At 37.2% G+C, this 17457-nt stretch overlaps 1 protein-coding gene and 1 non-coding gene across 3 annotated transcripts in view; one reads left to right on the forward strand and one right to left on the reverse strand.

Moving 5' to 3' along the window:
* Positions 1-17457, reverse strand: part of SLC9A7 (solute carrier family 9 member A7) — a 224368-nt gene that overhangs the window by 193490 nt on the left and 13421 nt on the right. The gene's annotated exons all lie outside the window — the stretch shown is intronic.
* Positions 2506-2704, forward strand: LOC128578579 (U2 spliceosomal RNA). Its single transcript, XR_008377734.1, has one exon. It is a non-coding gene; the product is annotated as a U2 spliceosomal RNA (small nuclear RNA).

Genomic DNA, 17457 nt, shown 5'->3' on the forward strand with positions numbered 1-17457 from the left:
ACAGTTCACCCAGCACCATTTGTTAAATAGGGAATCTTATCCCCACCGCATTTTTTTAATTGGCTTGTCAAAGATCAAATAAAGGTAAGTAGCTGGGTTCATCTCTTGGTTCTCTATTCTGTTCCAGACATCTACTTGTCTGTTTTTGTGCCAGCACCATGCTGTTTTGATCATTATCGATTTGTAGTATAGTATGAGGTCTGGTAGCGTGATTCCTCCTGCATTGTTTTTATTTCTGAGTCTTGGCTATTCGAGGTTTTTTCTGATTCCATATAAAACAAAGTATTGTTTTTTCAAGATCTTTAAAGTATGACAGTGGAGCTTTAATATGGATTGCATTAAAATTGTATATTGCTTTGGGTAGTATGGACATTTTAACAATGTTGATTCTTCTCAGCCATGAACATGGTATGTTTTTCCATTTGTTAACATTTTCAGCTATTTCTTTTCTTAGAGTTTCATAGTTCTCTTTATAGAGATCTTTCACATCCTTTGTTAGATAAACTCCAAAATATTTCATCTTCTTTGGCACTACTGTGAATGAAATAGAGTTCATAACTGTATTTTCAGCTTGACTATTGTTGGTATATATAAAGGCTACCGATTTATGAATGTTGATTTTGTAACCTGAGATGCTGCTGTATTCCTTGATCACTTATAAGAGTTTTGTGTAGAATCCTTGTGTTTTCCAGGTATACAAACATATCATCTGCAAAGAGTGAAAGTTTGATCTCTTCTGACCCTATATGGATACTCTTGATCACCTTTTCTTCCCTAATTGCGATGGCTAAAATTTCCATTACAATGTTAAAGAGCAGTGGAGACAATGGGCAGCCTTGTCTGGTTCCTCATCTGAGTGGAAATGATTTCCATTTAACTCCATTCAATACAATATAGACTGTGGGTTTCCTGTAGATGGCCTGTATCAGTTTAGGAAATGTCCCTTCTATACCAATTTTCTTAAGTGTTCTTATCATGAAAGGATGCTGGATATTATCACAAGCTTTTTCTGCATCAATTGAGAGAATCATATGGTCTTTGTTTCTTAATTTGTTTATGTGCTGAATTATACTTATAGATTTACGTATCTTGAACCAGCCTTGAGACCCTGGGATAAAACCAACTTGGTCATGATGTATAATTTCTTTGATGTGTTGTTGATTCTCTTTCTCTTTGTCAAAAACATTCAACATCTTGTTGAATGTTTTTGCATCTATATTCATTAGTGATATTGGTCTATAATTTTCTTTTCTTTTTGGGTCTTTTCCTGGTTTGGGGTCAGGATGATGTTTGCTTCATAGAACGTGTTGGGTAGTCTTCCTTCTTTTTCTACATTTTGGAACAGGTTGAGTAATATACATACTAGTTCCTCTTTAAAGGTTTGGTAGAATTCTGACGTGAAGCCATCTGGTCCCGGGCTTTTCAATTTAGGGAGATTTTGTATGGTTGATGTTATTTCAGAACTTGATAATGGCCTGCTCAACATTTCCACTTGATTCTGGCTAAGTCTTGGAAGGTGACGTGCTTCCAAGTATTGGTCAGTTTCCTTCAGATTTTCATATTTCTGAGAATAAAGTTTCTTATAATATTCATTAAGGATTTTTTGAATTTCCGAGGAGTCTGTTGTTATTTTGTCTTTGTCGTTTCTGATTGATAAGATTAGAGATTTTACTCTTTTTATCCTGGTTAGGTTAGCCAAAGATTTATCTATTTTTTGATATTTTCAGAAAACCAACTTTTTGATTTATTGATCTGTTGTGTAATTCTTTTGTTTTCAATTTCTTTTAATTCTACTCTAATTTTGGTTATTTCTTTTCTTCTACTGGCTTTGGGGTTAGAATGTTCTTCCTTTTCCAGTTGCTTGAGATGTTCCATTAAGTTGTTAACTTCCTCTATTTCCGTTCTCTTGAGGAAGGCTTGCAGTGCTATAAATTTCCCTCTTAGGACTGCCTTTGTGGTATCTCAGAGGTTCAGATAATTCATGTCTTCATTGTCGTTTTGTTCCAAAACTTTGGCAATTTTCTTCTTAATCTCATCTATGCCCCAGCTATCATTCAGCATAAGGTTATTTAACTTCCATGTTTTTGTATAAGTATGCAGATTCCTGTTGTTACTGAGTTCAACTTTTATCCCATGGTGGTCCGAGAAGATACAAGGAATAATTTCTATTCCTTTAAATTTACTGAGGTTAGACTTGTGACCTAAGATGCGATCGATTTTGGAGTATGTTCCATGGGCTGATGAGACGTATGTGTATTTAGTTTTTTTCGGATGAAATGTTCTGTAGATGTCTGCTAAATCCAAATGTTGGATGGTTAGGTTTAAATCTAAAATTTCTTTACTCAGCTTCTTATTGGAGGATCTATCCAACACTGCCAAAGGAGTACTGAAATCTCTGACTATTATGGAGCTGGAGGAAATCAAGTTGCTCGTGTCTGTTATAGTTTCTCTTATAAATTGAGGTGCATTCTCATTGGGTGCATAAATATTAATAATTGAAATCTCATCGCTTCTCGGCCTTTTGGCTAAGATCAAGTGTAATAATTGAAATCTCATCATATTGAGTATTACCCTTAACAAATATGAAGTGACCATTCTTATCCTTCCTTACTTTTGTTGGTTTAAAGCCTATTGTGTCTGCAAATAGAATTGCAACACCTGCTTTATTCTGATTACCATTTGCCTGAAATATGGACGACCATCCTTTCACCCTGAGTCTATATTTATTTTTTAAGGTACGAGGTGACTCTTGTATGCAGCAAATATCTGGCCTGAGTTTCTGTATCCACTCAGCTAACCTGTGCCTCTTTAGAGGACAGTTTATGCTGTTCACATTAATGGAGAATATTGGTAAGTCGGGTAAAATTTTGGGTATCAAGTTTTTCCAAAGTGTAGTGGACATTTTTAGTCCTTTCACCACTGTGGAAGTTGGAATTTGATCAAAAGTTTCTGAGTGAGTTTACTTTTGGGGTAGAGGATTGGGCTGGTCATTATGGAGGATAGGACTGAGAATATCCTGAAGAGCTGCTTTGGTTATGGCAAATTTCTTCAACATATGAATGTCATTAAAGTATTTAATTTCTCCATCATAAATGAAACTCAGTTTAGCTGAATACAGGATCTGGGGTTGAAAGTTATTTTGTTTTAGGAGATTAAAAGTCGATGACCACCCTCTTCTGGCTTGAAAAGTTTCAGCAGAGAGATCTGCAGTCATTCTAATATTCTTCCCTTTGTAGGTAATGGATTTCTTACGTCTGGCTGTTTTCAGAATTTTCTCCTTCATATTAACTTTAGTGAAGTTAATTATGATATGCCTGGGGGATGTCTTATGCAGATTGAGTTGTGCTGGGGTTCTAAAACTGTCTGCTATCTGAATTTCAGAATCTCTTGGCATGTCTGGAAAATTCTCTTTCATAATTTCATGGAGAAGGGCCTCTGTGCCTTGTGAGGTCACTTCATCACTTTCAGGGATTCAAATGAGGCGGATATTAGCCTTCTTCGCATTATTCCAGAGCTCTCTGAGAGAATGATCCATTTTTCCTCTCCATTTCTCTTCCTCTCTGAGCGTTTGGGAGCATTCAAAGGCTTTGTCTTCAATGTCAGAAATCCTTTCTTCTGCTTGCTCCACTCTGTTACTGAGGGATTCTACTGTATTTTTCAGATCTTGAAGGCTGCAAAGTCTTGCTTCAGTGCGTCAAAAATCTTTGGTGGTTTTGTCTTTAAATTTGTTAAATTCTTGAGACAACTTTTGAATTTCTCCATGAATTTCTAATTCTGACTTTTGAATTGCTCCTCGAATTTCTAATTCCAAATTTTCCTCCATTCTATTAATCTTGTTTGCAATCCAAATTCTGAATTCGATTTCTGACATCTCGACCGGCTGTTTATGAATGGGATCTTCAGTTACATCTGCCATATCTTTCCTTGGGGTGCTTGATCTATTCTGGTTATTCATGTTACCAGAGTTTTTCCACTGATTCCACCCCATGATTGTTTTACACCGTTTGAATTTTCCCCTGGAGCTTTGTTGAGGACCCGTACAGTGCTATGGCCTGAGTAACTTGGGACCTGTTTGGTGTGGTGGGGCTAAGTGGCTCTGTCTTATCTTCAGCTGCTCTGTGTTCAACCCTAGTGAAACAGTTACTCTGGGTTGAAGTCTCAGCTGTGGAGAAATACTAGCAATTAAGTCACCCCGCCCCCCACAGGCAACAATTGGAAAAGGAAAATCAAACCTTCCTACAACCACATGCCCAGGGCACCACTTGAACAGTCCTCGGGCAATTGGCTCAGTTCAAAAGGTCCAAATCAATTGTCTAGTCAGCACCTGTCTCACGTGGGAGAGTTTAAACATTCTCAGTCAACTGGATCGCAGGGGTCTGGTGACAACTCAGATATGGCTTGTTCCCGTGCTCCATGGAGTTAGGAGGACCCACCCAGCAAATAGATTAGTCTGGGAAGGTTGATGCCTCCTTCCCCACCTTGCACCTCTGTCACACCCAGTCACTGATAGCCCCACAAGGCTATGACCCAGTTGCCTCTAGTGAACATATAATCCAGAGGTTTGCATCTGCCCGAATCACAAGGAAATCTATTTCTACTCAGCCAGGCCACTGCGCTCTGCCTCTATCTAGCAGGTGGTGGTGAGGCCTGACAACCTAGGGTGCTTGATGGAGGCTGGGGTGTGTTGACTCAGTTCCAGCCCTGCCCCTTATTGATGTTACTGACAGAACAGAACAGAACAACTTTGTGGGAATTTGTTTCTGTCCCTGCTAAATTCCCCTGCAGAAGAGAAGCTGTTTTGAGTTCCAAGAGACTGCACCTCAGGCCCTGTCTTTGCTCGCAGGTTTGTATTCGGTTAGCTCTCAGTTCTAGCCTCCTGTCTTCCTTTGTCTATAGGCTGATGATCCCCTGTGGGCCGGGTGCGTCTTAGGCTCAGTAAAACAGTCCTCTGGGTCAGCCCCGCCCTGGGAACTTCCCGGCTCTGCGCCTGCATTTCTAGTCCCCACCCTCCACCCAGGCTGGTACCACCTCAGGCAAACCCTTTACTCAAGGGGCCTGCGTTTCCATCCCAGATCTGTTCCATGGTGGTTGCCACCTGTGAAGATGCCCGTCCTCCTCTGGTTGCCCAGGGAGACAGGGGGTGTGGCTTCAGAATATCCAGGAGTGAGTCCTATTGTTGCCAAAAACAGCTGCTGCTCTGCTCCTAGGGGCTCTGCCGCTCCAGTGTAGTTCCCTCTCAGCCGACCATCCTCTCCTCACTCCCGTGCTGCAGAATCAGCACTGACCAGCTGCAGTCTAGGCCCTGTCCACACCCCTTGAGAAATCACCCAAGAATCTGGACTCCTGGGGGACAGGCCTCCGGACCTCAGAGTGAGAGTGGAGGGGAGTGCTGGGAGCTCAGAATTGCAGGTAGAGAATATATACAGTTTTATATAGTTTTATGCCTGGCAGGAGAACGTCATGGCACCCTAGTATGGGAGGTAGATCCAGTATTTAGAGGATCTCTCCCGTGGAGTGTAGTGGGAGGACCTTTGAACTCTGCTCGTTTGTTTGTGGGGCACTCCAAGCCGTTCTTATGGGGGAGCGGACTCCCATCCACTTGGTGATGGATTTTGTACCTTTTGTTTGTATCCTTGGGGTCGCAGTTTGCCTCAGCAGGCTTGATGTACGTTCTTCAACCTTCTCTCTTGGTGCAGCTCTAATCCACCAGGTTACTTGCTAAATTTCTGTCCTTTAACTCTCCTTCTGGATGGGAGCCTCTGTGGAAAGCTGGCTTCAGTCAGCCATCTTGTCTCTGCCCCTCTAGAATGACTACTATTAAACACAAACACACAGAGGAATGGAGAGAATGCAGAGAAATGGGAACTCTTATACACTGTTGGTGGTAACATAAATTTAGCACAGCCATGGAAAACACTAAGAAGAGTTTTCAAAAAACTAAAAATAGAACTACCATAGGATCCAGCAATCCCACTGGGTATTCACCCAAAGAAAAGGAAATCAGTCTACCAAAGTAATTTCTGCACCCTGTGTTTATTGTAGCACTGTCATTAATAACAAAGATATGAAATCAACCTAAATGCCCATCAACAAATGAATTGATAAAGAAAATGCAATATATATACCTAATAGGATACTACTTAGCCATAAAAAGAATGAAATCCTGTCATTTGCAGCAACCTGGATGGAACAAGAACTTAATTATGTTAAGTGAAATATGCTAGGCACAAGACAAATATCATTTGTTCTCAGTCATATGAAGGAGCTAAAAATGTTGATCTCATGGAGGTAGAAAGTAGAATGACAGATATTAGAGGATGGTAAAGGCAGGGGATAATCAAGAGAGGTTGGTTAATGGGTACAAACATACAGTTAGACAGGAGTAAATTTTAATGTTCAATAGCAGAGTATGGTGACTATAGTTAACAAGAGTATATTGCATATTACAAAATAACTAGAAGAGAGGACTTAAAATAGTCCCAACACATAGAAATGATAAATACTCAAGGGTATCCTAAATATCCTGACTTGATCATTACACATTCTATGTATGTAATAAAATATCACATGTACTCCCATAAAACGCCCTAATATTATGTTTCAATAAAAAATTTAAATGGACCAGAAAAACAATAAAAATTTCTATTTATAACAAAAAAAGAATTAAGGCTTCTAATTTCAGATAACACAGAAACAAGGACTAAACTTATCCTCATGCTTAAAACAATAACAAAAATACATTAAATATTGGTTTTCATGATACTAGATATAATGCAATCAAGGACAATGAACCCTGAGAGATGGGAAAACATGAAGTAAGCCTTTAAATTACACTAGCTTAGTACCTTGAGCGAGTTCCCAGACCATAGAACAGGGAGGGTAAACTGAGGCAAAATTTGGCAGACTCTCTGAATTATGAAAGCTGGGCATCTATATGCAAAGATAGCTAAAGTTCATAAGACAGAGTACCAGAAAGGAGATCCGCACAGAGACAGAATCCTAGCAATCTGCAAAGGATCTTTCCCTCAGGTATTCAGAACAGATCAACATATGCTTATCAAGGGAAAGAACAATCTGAAAGAATGAGAGAGAACAATACCTGGCATTCACCAAGGGCCAGGAATAGGGCCAGTTACTACCAGCCAGACTGGAAAAACTCACAATTCATAGACACTGGGTAGAATAATCAAGATGATCTTGCCTCAGCAACAGAAATAATTAGCTCTCAACTGAGCACTGCTCCAGACCCATCTAACAAATCATAAAAGCAAGACCCAAAAGGATTAAACTATTTCTAAGTAAATTAGCTGAATCTAGGAACAAAGCTCAAGATGATTTATACAATAGAAATGTCCAGCATTAACAGTATCCTCCATCCAATTAAAGATTAGCAGTCATGCAAAAAGGCAGAAAAATACAACATATAATAAGGAGAATAATTGACCAAGAACAACTGACTCAAATATTAAAATTAGAAAAGAAGAACATCAAAACAGGTATTACAGCACATATCATATGTTCAAAAAGTTACGCAAAAACATGAAAGATATGAAAATAACCCAAATGGAACTTCTGAGTATAAAAACTACAAAGTCTGGGAAGAAAAACACACTGTATGGATTAATGTCAGATTAGACATTGCTAAAGGATAAATTAACTTGGGGGTACAGCAATAGGAACTATCAAAAAATCAAACACGGGGAGAGAAAAAAGAATATTAAAGTATGAAATGTCACCAAAGAGCTGTGGAATAATTTGAAGTATCCTAATCTACAAGTAACTGGAGTCCCCAAAGGGGTAGAGGAAAGGACAGGAGAAAATATTTGAAGAAATAATGGCCATTTTTTCCCTAAACTTTGTGAAAACTATAAAACCACAAACTCAAGAAGCCAAAAAAAAATATATATATATCAAGAATAAGAAACATGAAGAAAACTACACTGAGGTAAATTACAATCTAATAGCTCACAACCGTGATAAATAGAAAATCTTAAAAGCTTCCATGTAAGAATGTGTACACAAAGAAGCAGAGTGCAGAATGATAGCCAATGAAGAAACACAGGGGTGGGGAGTAGCAGAAGAGTGGATTATGGGAGGTTATTTGGTGGGTACAATATGCATTGCTCCAGTAATGGATGCAGTGGACGCCCTGACTTCTCCACAATTTACTATATCAATGTAGTAAACTTGTACTTAAATCTTATAAATATATACAGATAAATAAATAGAAAATAAAAATACAGCTACAGAGGAAAAAAGATATCCTTACACACAAAGGAACAAAGATAAGGATGACATTAGACTTCTTGTCAACAATAATGTAAGCAAAGAGATGATGGAATAAGAAATGGAGAGAAGAAGCTAGAACCCTATAGCCAATGGTGAAATAAAGATATATTCACACATACAAAACAGTAGCAGCAGCCCACAATACAAGAGATGTTAAAATATATCCTCTTAGCAGAAGGAAAATGATAACAGATAGCAATAAGCACTGGAATTAAGGAACACTAAAATGGTTTCTATATATAGAAATCCAGAGGGTGCCAAAAAAAAAAAAATATATATATATATATATACACATTTTAAGAAAGGAAAAAAACTGTATTAAAGTTTTAACACTCGGCGGTGCCCATAGCTCAGTGGGGAGGGCGGCGGCCTCATACACACAGGCTGGCAGGTTCAAACTCGGCCCAGGCCAGCTAAACAACAAGCACGACTGCAACAGAAAAAAAAAAAAAAATAGCCAGGCATGTGGCAGGCGCCTATAGTCCCAGCTACTTGGGAGACTGAAGCAAGAGAATTGCTTACGCCCAGGAGTTTGAGGTTGCTGTGAGCTGTGACACCACAGCACTCTACTGAGGGTAACATAGTGAGACTCTGTCTCAAAAAAAAAAATTGTAATACTTAAGTCACATTTGACTTCTGCAATTACAACAGATACAAAATACAATATACAAGTTAACAAATGTTATGGGCATATACTGAGTATGACAATTTTAAAACAGTTTGTTCCTTTTTTTTTTTTTCCTTTCTTACAATGCATATGATTTTTTACACCCTCTGTATATAAGATTTTCTCTTGTTATTTAAATGTTTTTAAAAGATAACTGTTTAGGCAAAGTAATAAAAATGAATTCTGGGGTTTATAATGTGTGAAAGTGAAATGCATAAGAAGAATTACATATACCATTTGACCTAGCAATTCTATCACTGAGTATCTACCCAATGGAAAAGAAGTCACTTTATTGAAAAGACACCTGCACTTGAATGTTTATTGCAGCACAATTCATAATCACAAAGATGTGGAATCAACCTAAGTGCTCATCAATTCACAAGAACATTAAAAAAAATGTGGCATATATATATATACTACTCAGCCATAAAAATGAATAAAATGATGTGTTTTGCAGCAACTTGGATGGAACTGGAGACCATTATCCTAAGTGAAGCATCTCAGAAATGGAGAAACAAATACAGCATGTGCTCTCTAATGGGAGCTAATTTATGGGCACACATGGGCTCCAAGAGATATAAAGGTCATTGGAAATCAAAAGAGGGGAGGGAGGAGGAAGAGAGGAATAAAAACCTACCAATCAGTACAATGAACACTACTTAGGTGATGAGCACACTGAAAGCCCTGACTTAAGCAATATAAAAGGTATCCATGTAAGAAAAAAAAAAAAACAGGAAGGCTTGAAAGGAAGAAATGGAAGTATACTGTTGTAAATTCATGCAAAATATAAAGTGGTATAACATCACTTTCAAGTAAATTGTGATAAGTTAAAGATGTATACTATAAATCCTGAAGTGAAAACTATAACAAACCAATGAGTTATGGCTAATAGGCTACACTAGACAACTATTTTCATTTGCACATGAACTTTATGGACACCCTGTATAAAGAACATTCAACATTACACTCAACATTATCTTTTACTTTTATTTATAATTATTAGTTGTCTATTTTTTGAGACTTAAAAAAAGAAGTTAACTTATGACTCCTTACTGAATCTCAGAGTCAAAGCATTCTATAATAGACATACTCTTATTTGACATTGTGAATGTTACTTTCTTTGCATCATCATCATTATTATTATTATTGCTTAATATTTCGATGTAGCAATTGTCTGATTCCTTTTCTGAATGTATTTATGTTTATTCGTTCTTTACGAGGTTTTTGTTTCTGGTCCTTATCTTAAACATTGTTATTGTTATTAAATTTCAAGCCTTTTTAATTTCGTGAAGGCAAAAAAATGGAAACCTAATAAACACATGTACATGTAAAAATAAAAAAATAAAATAAAAAAAGAACATTCAAGACTCAAAAGAAAACCAACAATACAGTTAGAAAATGGACAAAATATTTGAACAGTCACTTCACTAAAGAGGATATGTGAATGACAAATAACACACAAGAATATAGTCAGCATTAGGTGAATGTAAATTAAAATCACAATGAGATACCACTACACATCCATTTGAATGGCTAAAATTAAAAAATATTGGCAATACCAAGTGCTAAAAAGAAAGTAAAGCAACTGGAACTCTTACACCTTGCTAGTTGAAATGTACAGTTGCTCTGGAAAACAGTTTGGCAATTTTCTTAGAAAGTTAAACATATGCTTACCCTGTAACCCAGCAATCCTATTTCTGGGTATTTACCATAGAAAAATAAAAAAGTTACATTCATACAAAAACCTGTACACTAACATTTATAGCAGCTATATTCCTAATCACCACAAACTGCAATCATGTCCTTCAACTGCCAAATGGATAAACAAACTGTGATACATCCATAAAATGTCATCCCACTCAGCAATAAAAATGTCTTAATTATACATGCATATAACAACAAGGGTGAATCTCAAAGGCATTATACTGAGTGAAAAAGCTAATTCCTAAAATGTTACATACTATATCATTCCATTTATACAACACACTCAAAAAGACTAAACTATGGTAATGGAGAATAGAACAGTCGTTTCCTGAGTGGGATGGTAGCATGAGAATTTTGTAGAGTGACAGAACTAGTTTTCATCCTGGTTGTGATGGTAGTTACACATATCTATACCCACATTAAAACCATAATGCTGGGCTCAGCGCCCATATCACAGTGGTTACAGTGCTGGCCACATGCACCAAGGCTGGCAGGTTCGAACCCAGCCCCAGCCAGCTAAACAACAATGACAAGTGCAACAAAAAAATAGCCAGGCATTGTGTGGGCACCTGTAGTCTCAGCTACTTGGGAGGCTGAGTCAAGAGAATCGCTTAAGCCCAAGAGTTTGAGGTTGCTGTGAGCTGTGACACCATGGCACTCTACCCAGAGCAACAGCCTGAGACTGTCTAAAAAACAAAACAAAACCGTAATGCTGTATATCAAAAGTGAAAAGTCAATTTTACTTGGGATAATTTAAAAATAAAATTAATGAATCTAAACAAGTAATGAGGTTTTAAAAAAAGAAGTATGAATAAAACTAAGTAATCCACAAGAAATGGGGTCCCCAACCCCCAGGCTACAAACTAGTACCAGTCCATGGCCTATTAGGAACTGGGCCACACAGCAGAAGGTGAGCAGTAGGCAAGGGAGCAAAGCTTCATCTGTATTTACGGCCACTCCCCATTGCTCACATCACCGTCTGAGCTCCACTTCCTGTCATATTAGGGGTGACATTAGATTCTCATAGGAGTGCAAACCCTACAGTAAACTGCACATGCAAGGGATCTGGATTGTGTACTGCTTATGAGAAATAATGCCTACCCCAGTCCATGGAAAAATCGTCTTCCTTGAAACTAGTCCCTCGTGCCAAAAATGTTGGTGACCACTGCCCAAGAACACAGAAAGCTAACAGTAAGTTAACACTACAAGTTACTCTGCAGGAAAAAGTTAAAACAACAGTAATGATGTTGCTATCTCTAGGAGGGTCTGCTTGCGTGACTGATCCTTGCAATAGCTCCAGATAATTTGGCCTATGGGATATTCCCAAAGTCACTAAATGATAAGGTTGTTTTGTACACCTGGAATATTAAATTCTGCTGAATTGGCTAGATTGCTTTTAGAAATGTGATTTATGGTGAACACCTGCTTTCCTTCTGGGAGTCAGAAATTTCAGTAAGAGTACCTTATCAGCCCTCAATTAAAAAGTCTTGAATCTTAAAAAAAAAGTCTTGAGTCTTAAGCAAGCTTCCCTAAACAGAAACACTGCATGTGTGTTGCTTCATTTAAATGCTGGAGGAAACTTGTTCTGTACAACCCCACCCCCACCTTCCTAAAGGAGAACTTTAGAAATCCACTTCTAGCCTAACCATTATGTCTTTTTCCTCTACTGATAATGCCATGTATCCTTTCACTGTAATAAATCATAGCTGTGAGTACAACTGTCTCTGAATCCTACAAATTTTTCTAACAAGTCACTGAATGTGTGGGTAGTTGTCAGATGCCCAAAACAGCTACCAAGTGCAAGTAGCACTTTAAATCCTATCTTTTTCTCAAATCCTTTCTCTGGACCTGGCCTCCTCCAGAATCTCAAGCAATGCCACATTCACTGTGCACATGAACATCTGCACCATGTCCTTAAAATAGCCTTGTGTGTCACACCCAAGTTCCATGTGGAACTCAGAGTCTGGTGTAAAAGTTATATTTAGGTTCAGCAGCAAATAACAAAGACCCATTTCTTTCTCACTTACAAGGAATATAAAAGTATACAGTCCAAGCCTGGCTTGGCAGCTCTATGCTATCAGAGACGTCAACTGCACCTATCTTATTGCACTGCCAAAAGTGTTCTCCATTCCTAAGGTTACCTCTTGACCCAATATGGCTGCTGGAACTCTAGAAATTATATCCACATTCTAGAAAGCAGACAGAAGCCATGATAGAAAAAGGACATTCTCCTTACCTTTACAGATACTTTGCACAAATCCTACAAAACACATCTCTTTCTTTCTTAGGCCAAAACTTGGTCCCATAACTACATCCAGTTGCACAGCAATACACTGAGCTAATTAGAACAGGGTTATATTAGAACAATGAAAGGAAGAATGGGTATTAGGAGGTAACTGGAGTCTCTGCCACACATAGTTAGTTCTAAACTTAACAGAAAATACTCTGATGACTAACAGAAAAATTTCTAAAACTTGAAAAAGATAAATAACCAGGTACAGGAAAGTCAAAGAACACCAAAGATATTCAACCCAAGTAAGACTACTCCAAGGAATATAATAATCAAACTCTCAAAGTCCAAGGACAAAGAAAAGATCCTAAAAGCAACAACAGAAAAAAAGCAAATAATGTATAATGGAGCTCCAACTGAATTCTCAGTGGAAACCATACAGGCCAGGAGGGAGTGGAACATTTTCAAACTGCTAAAAGAATAAAACAAGCTGTCATCCAAGAATACTGTGTCCAGCAAAGATATCCTTATAATGATGAAGAAGAGAAAAATTCTTTCACACACAAACAAAAGCTGAGAAAATTCACTACCACCAGACCCATCTTATAAAAAATGCTCAAGGAAGTTATTCATGCTGAAAGAAAAAAACACTAATGTGCAAAAAGATAACAACTGAAGGTATAAAACCCACAGGTAAAATTAAACACAGAATACTCGAAGACTGTAATTATGGCATGCAGTCCACTAATAACTCTAGAATGAAGCCCAAAAGACAAATATACCAAAAACAATTATAGCTAAAAGCAACCTGATCAGAGACAAGTAAGATAAAAATATATAAATTGGTCTCTATCACCTTCTCTCTATCATGAGAGGGACCCACTTCCAACTGTCTTAGGAAGCACTGTAAACTTTCTCCTTTACTCTTGCTAAATAAATCTCTTTTACCCTGAAAAAAACATGTAAATTGATAAAACTAAAAGTCAAAATGTGTGAGGATACAGTAAAAGTGTAGTTTTTTTCTTTTTTGTTTTTTCTTTCTTTCTATTTTTTGTGATCTAAGATAAGTTGTAATCTCTTTAAAGTAACTTGTTATATCTATAACGTAAGATGTTTTGGTAAGTCTCATGGTAACCACAATGCAAAAACCTATAATAGATTCACTAAAAATGAAGATCAAAAAATTAAAACATACTACCAGAGAAAATCACTGAACCACAAATGAAGAGAGGACTTGTAAAACAGCCAAAAACAAGAAACAAAATGGCAATAGTAAGTTCTTACTTATCAGTAATAACATTGGATGTAAATTGAGAGTGGCTTTATAGATAAAACAGGACCCAACTATATGCTGCCTATGATAAACCCAATTTATCCATTAAGACAAAAATAGACTGAAAGGGGTAGAAAAAGATATTCCATGCAACTAGAAACCAAAAGACTGTAGGAGTAGTTATACTCATGAGCTAAAATAGAAGGCAAATCAAAGACTGTAAAAAGAGACAAGGAGGTCACTATATAATGGTAATGGTGTCAATTCAGCAAGGGGATATAACAGTTTTAAATAGCTATGTACCAAATACTGGAGTTTCCAAGTACATAAAGCAAACATTAATAGATATAAATGGAAAGACAGACTATAATGCAACAATAGTAGGGGACTTTAACACTCCACTCTCAGTAATAAGCAGATCATCCAGACAGGAAATTAACAAAGAAGCATCAGACTTAAACTACACACTAGACCTAATAGACCTAACTGACATTTACAGAACATTTTACTCAACTGCTGCAGAAATATACATTCTTTTCATCAGCACATAGAACATTTTCTAGAATAGATCATATCTTAGGCCAAAAATGTGAACAAATTCAAAAAAAGTAGAAATCCTATCAAGTATGTTTTCTGACAACATGGAATAAAACTAGAATCAATAACAAGAAGAATCTTGGCAACTACACAAATACACTGAAATTAAAGCAGTACCAATAGGGAAGTTTATACAACATATAAATACCTATGTCAAAAAGGTACAAAGACTTCAAATAAACAACCTAACAATGCACCTCTAGGAATTAGAAAAGCAAGAACAAACCCAATATTAGTAGAAATAAATAATAAATATCAGCACATAAATAAATTGAGACTAAAAGAAAAATATAAAATAGCAACAAAATAAACAGTTGGTTTTTTTTGAAAGATAAACAAAATCAACTTATCTTTAGATAGACTAAAAAATCAACATATCTTTAGATAGTAAAAAAAGAAGAACAAAATAACATCAGAAACAAAATAAAGAGACACAATAACTGAAACCACAGAAAGACAAATAATCATTATAGACTATTATGAACAACTATATACCAACAAATTGGAAAATCTAGAAGAAATGGATAAATTTCCAGACACACAAAAATCTACCAAGATTAAATAATGAAGAAATTAAAAATCAAATCTCAAAAGAACAATCATGAGTTAACAAGATCAAAGCTGTAATAAAAAGTCTCCCATCAAAGAAAAGCCCAGGACCTGGTGGCTTCACTGTTGAATTCTACAAAACCCTTAAAGAACAAATACCAATTCTACCTATACTCTTCGAAAAAATTGAAGAATAAGAAATACTTACAAACTCATTCTATGAGGCCAGCATTGTCCTGATATCAAAAGTGACAACACAACAAAAAACGGAAGCCAGTATCTCTGATGAACAAAGATGCAAAAATCTTCCACAAAATACTAGCCAGAATATACAATACCCAGGAATCAATTTAACCAAAGGAGTGAAAAATCTATACCAGGAAAACTATAACACACTGATGAATGAAATTGAAGAAGATATACACAAAAAAGGACAGACATTCTATTCTTATGGATTAGAAGAAATAATGTTGTAAAATGACAATACTACTCGAAAGAAATTTATAGATTTAATGAAATTTCTATCAAAATACAATTATGTTCATCACAGAAATATAATAAAAATGCTAAAATTTATATGAAATACAAAAGAGCCCAGATAGCCAAAGCAATCCTGATGGAAAAAAATAAAGCTGGAGGCATCACACTGCCTGACTTCAGAATTTACTAAAGCTATAATAACCAAAGCAACATGGTACCACCATAAAAATAAACACATAGACTAATGGAACAGAACAGAGAACCCAGAAATAAATCCACACACTTACAGCCAACTCATTTTTGATAAAGGAACAAAGGACAACATCTTCAAAAAATGGTACCAGGAAAACTGCCTACATACATGGAGAAACTACTTCTCCATACATGGAGAAGAATGAATCTAGACCCCTCTCTCTCACCATACATAAAAATCACATCAAAATTGATTAAAGACTTAAATCTAAGACAGGAAACTATGAAACTACTAGAAGAAAACTTTGGAAAATGCTCCAGAACGTTGGTCTGGACAAAGATTTTTTTGTCTCAAGACCTCAAAAGTACAGACAACCAAGCCAGACAAATCAGATTACATCAGACTAAAAAGTTTCTGCATAGCAAAGGAAATAATCAACAAAGTAAAAAGACAACCTACAGAATGGAGAAAATACTTGCAAACTATCCATCTGACAAAGGATTAATAACCAAAATATATAAGGAACTCAACTCAATAGGAACTAAACAAATAATCTTGATTTAAAAAATGGGCAAAAGATATGAATAGGCATTACTCAAAAGCAGGCTGACTTTTGAGCTAACGGGTAGTATATTTTGCCATGAATGATCCATGCTTTTTTTACCCAAATTTTTGAGGTAAAAGTGGGGATGTGCATTCTACAGGGCAAAGGGGCTCAGGAGCAGGGCAGCCCAGTGGTATTCCTCGGACCTCCATGCCCTCCTGCCTGAATGCACCAGGTGCATGGGGTTCCAGCCAGGAGGATCTGGGATCGGGTGTTAGTGAACTTGAGTGGCCTCTGCCGAGCATTGCGATCAGGGTAGGGGGCACTGGCGGGGTTGATGAGGTGGGCTTTGGCTGTGTGGGGTAAGGGCTAAGGACTAAAGCCTGGCCACAAAGGAGACCAGGAGCCCCAACCAGGCCCTAGTGACCCACCTGGCTGCCCACGGCCAAGCAGCCTCAGAAACTCCTGCCCCTCCAGCCACACAAGTAGCCATCTCAGCCACAGCCCCCAGTATGGCAGGGAAGGAAGGAGTCCCAGGAGAGATGGAAGGGGCAGCCTTCACAGAGGGGGCAGCTGTGGGAGGACAATGTTTAAACACTGCACGTTTAACAGGCAAGTGTTAGCCCTCCCCAGATGTGTCTCTCCTAGCCAAGAGCCAGCCACTTTCTCAAGGGTTGTTTTCCTAAAAGTTAAGACAAAAAAGATGTGTACATATTATACACTGGAGTGCATTTTAAACAGCAAAATACAGTATATAAAAAATTGTACAAAGTCACTAATCATGAGATAAATATAAATCAAAGCTATAAGAGATATCATTTTATCCCAGTTAAAGTAATAGCTTATTATCAAAAAGGCAACAGTAGATGCTAATGAGGGTGTGGAGAAAGGTGAATCCTCATAAACTATTGATGGGAATGCAAATTAATAT

This window comes from Nycticebus coucang, chromosome X (assembly GCF_027406575.1).
Source record: "Nycticebus coucang isolate mNycCou1 chromosome X, mNycCou1.pri, whole genome shotgun sequence".
In the NCBI taxonomy this organism is placed as follows: Eukaryota; Metazoa; Chordata; class Mammalia; order Primates; family Lorisidae; genus Nycticebus; species Nycticebus coucang.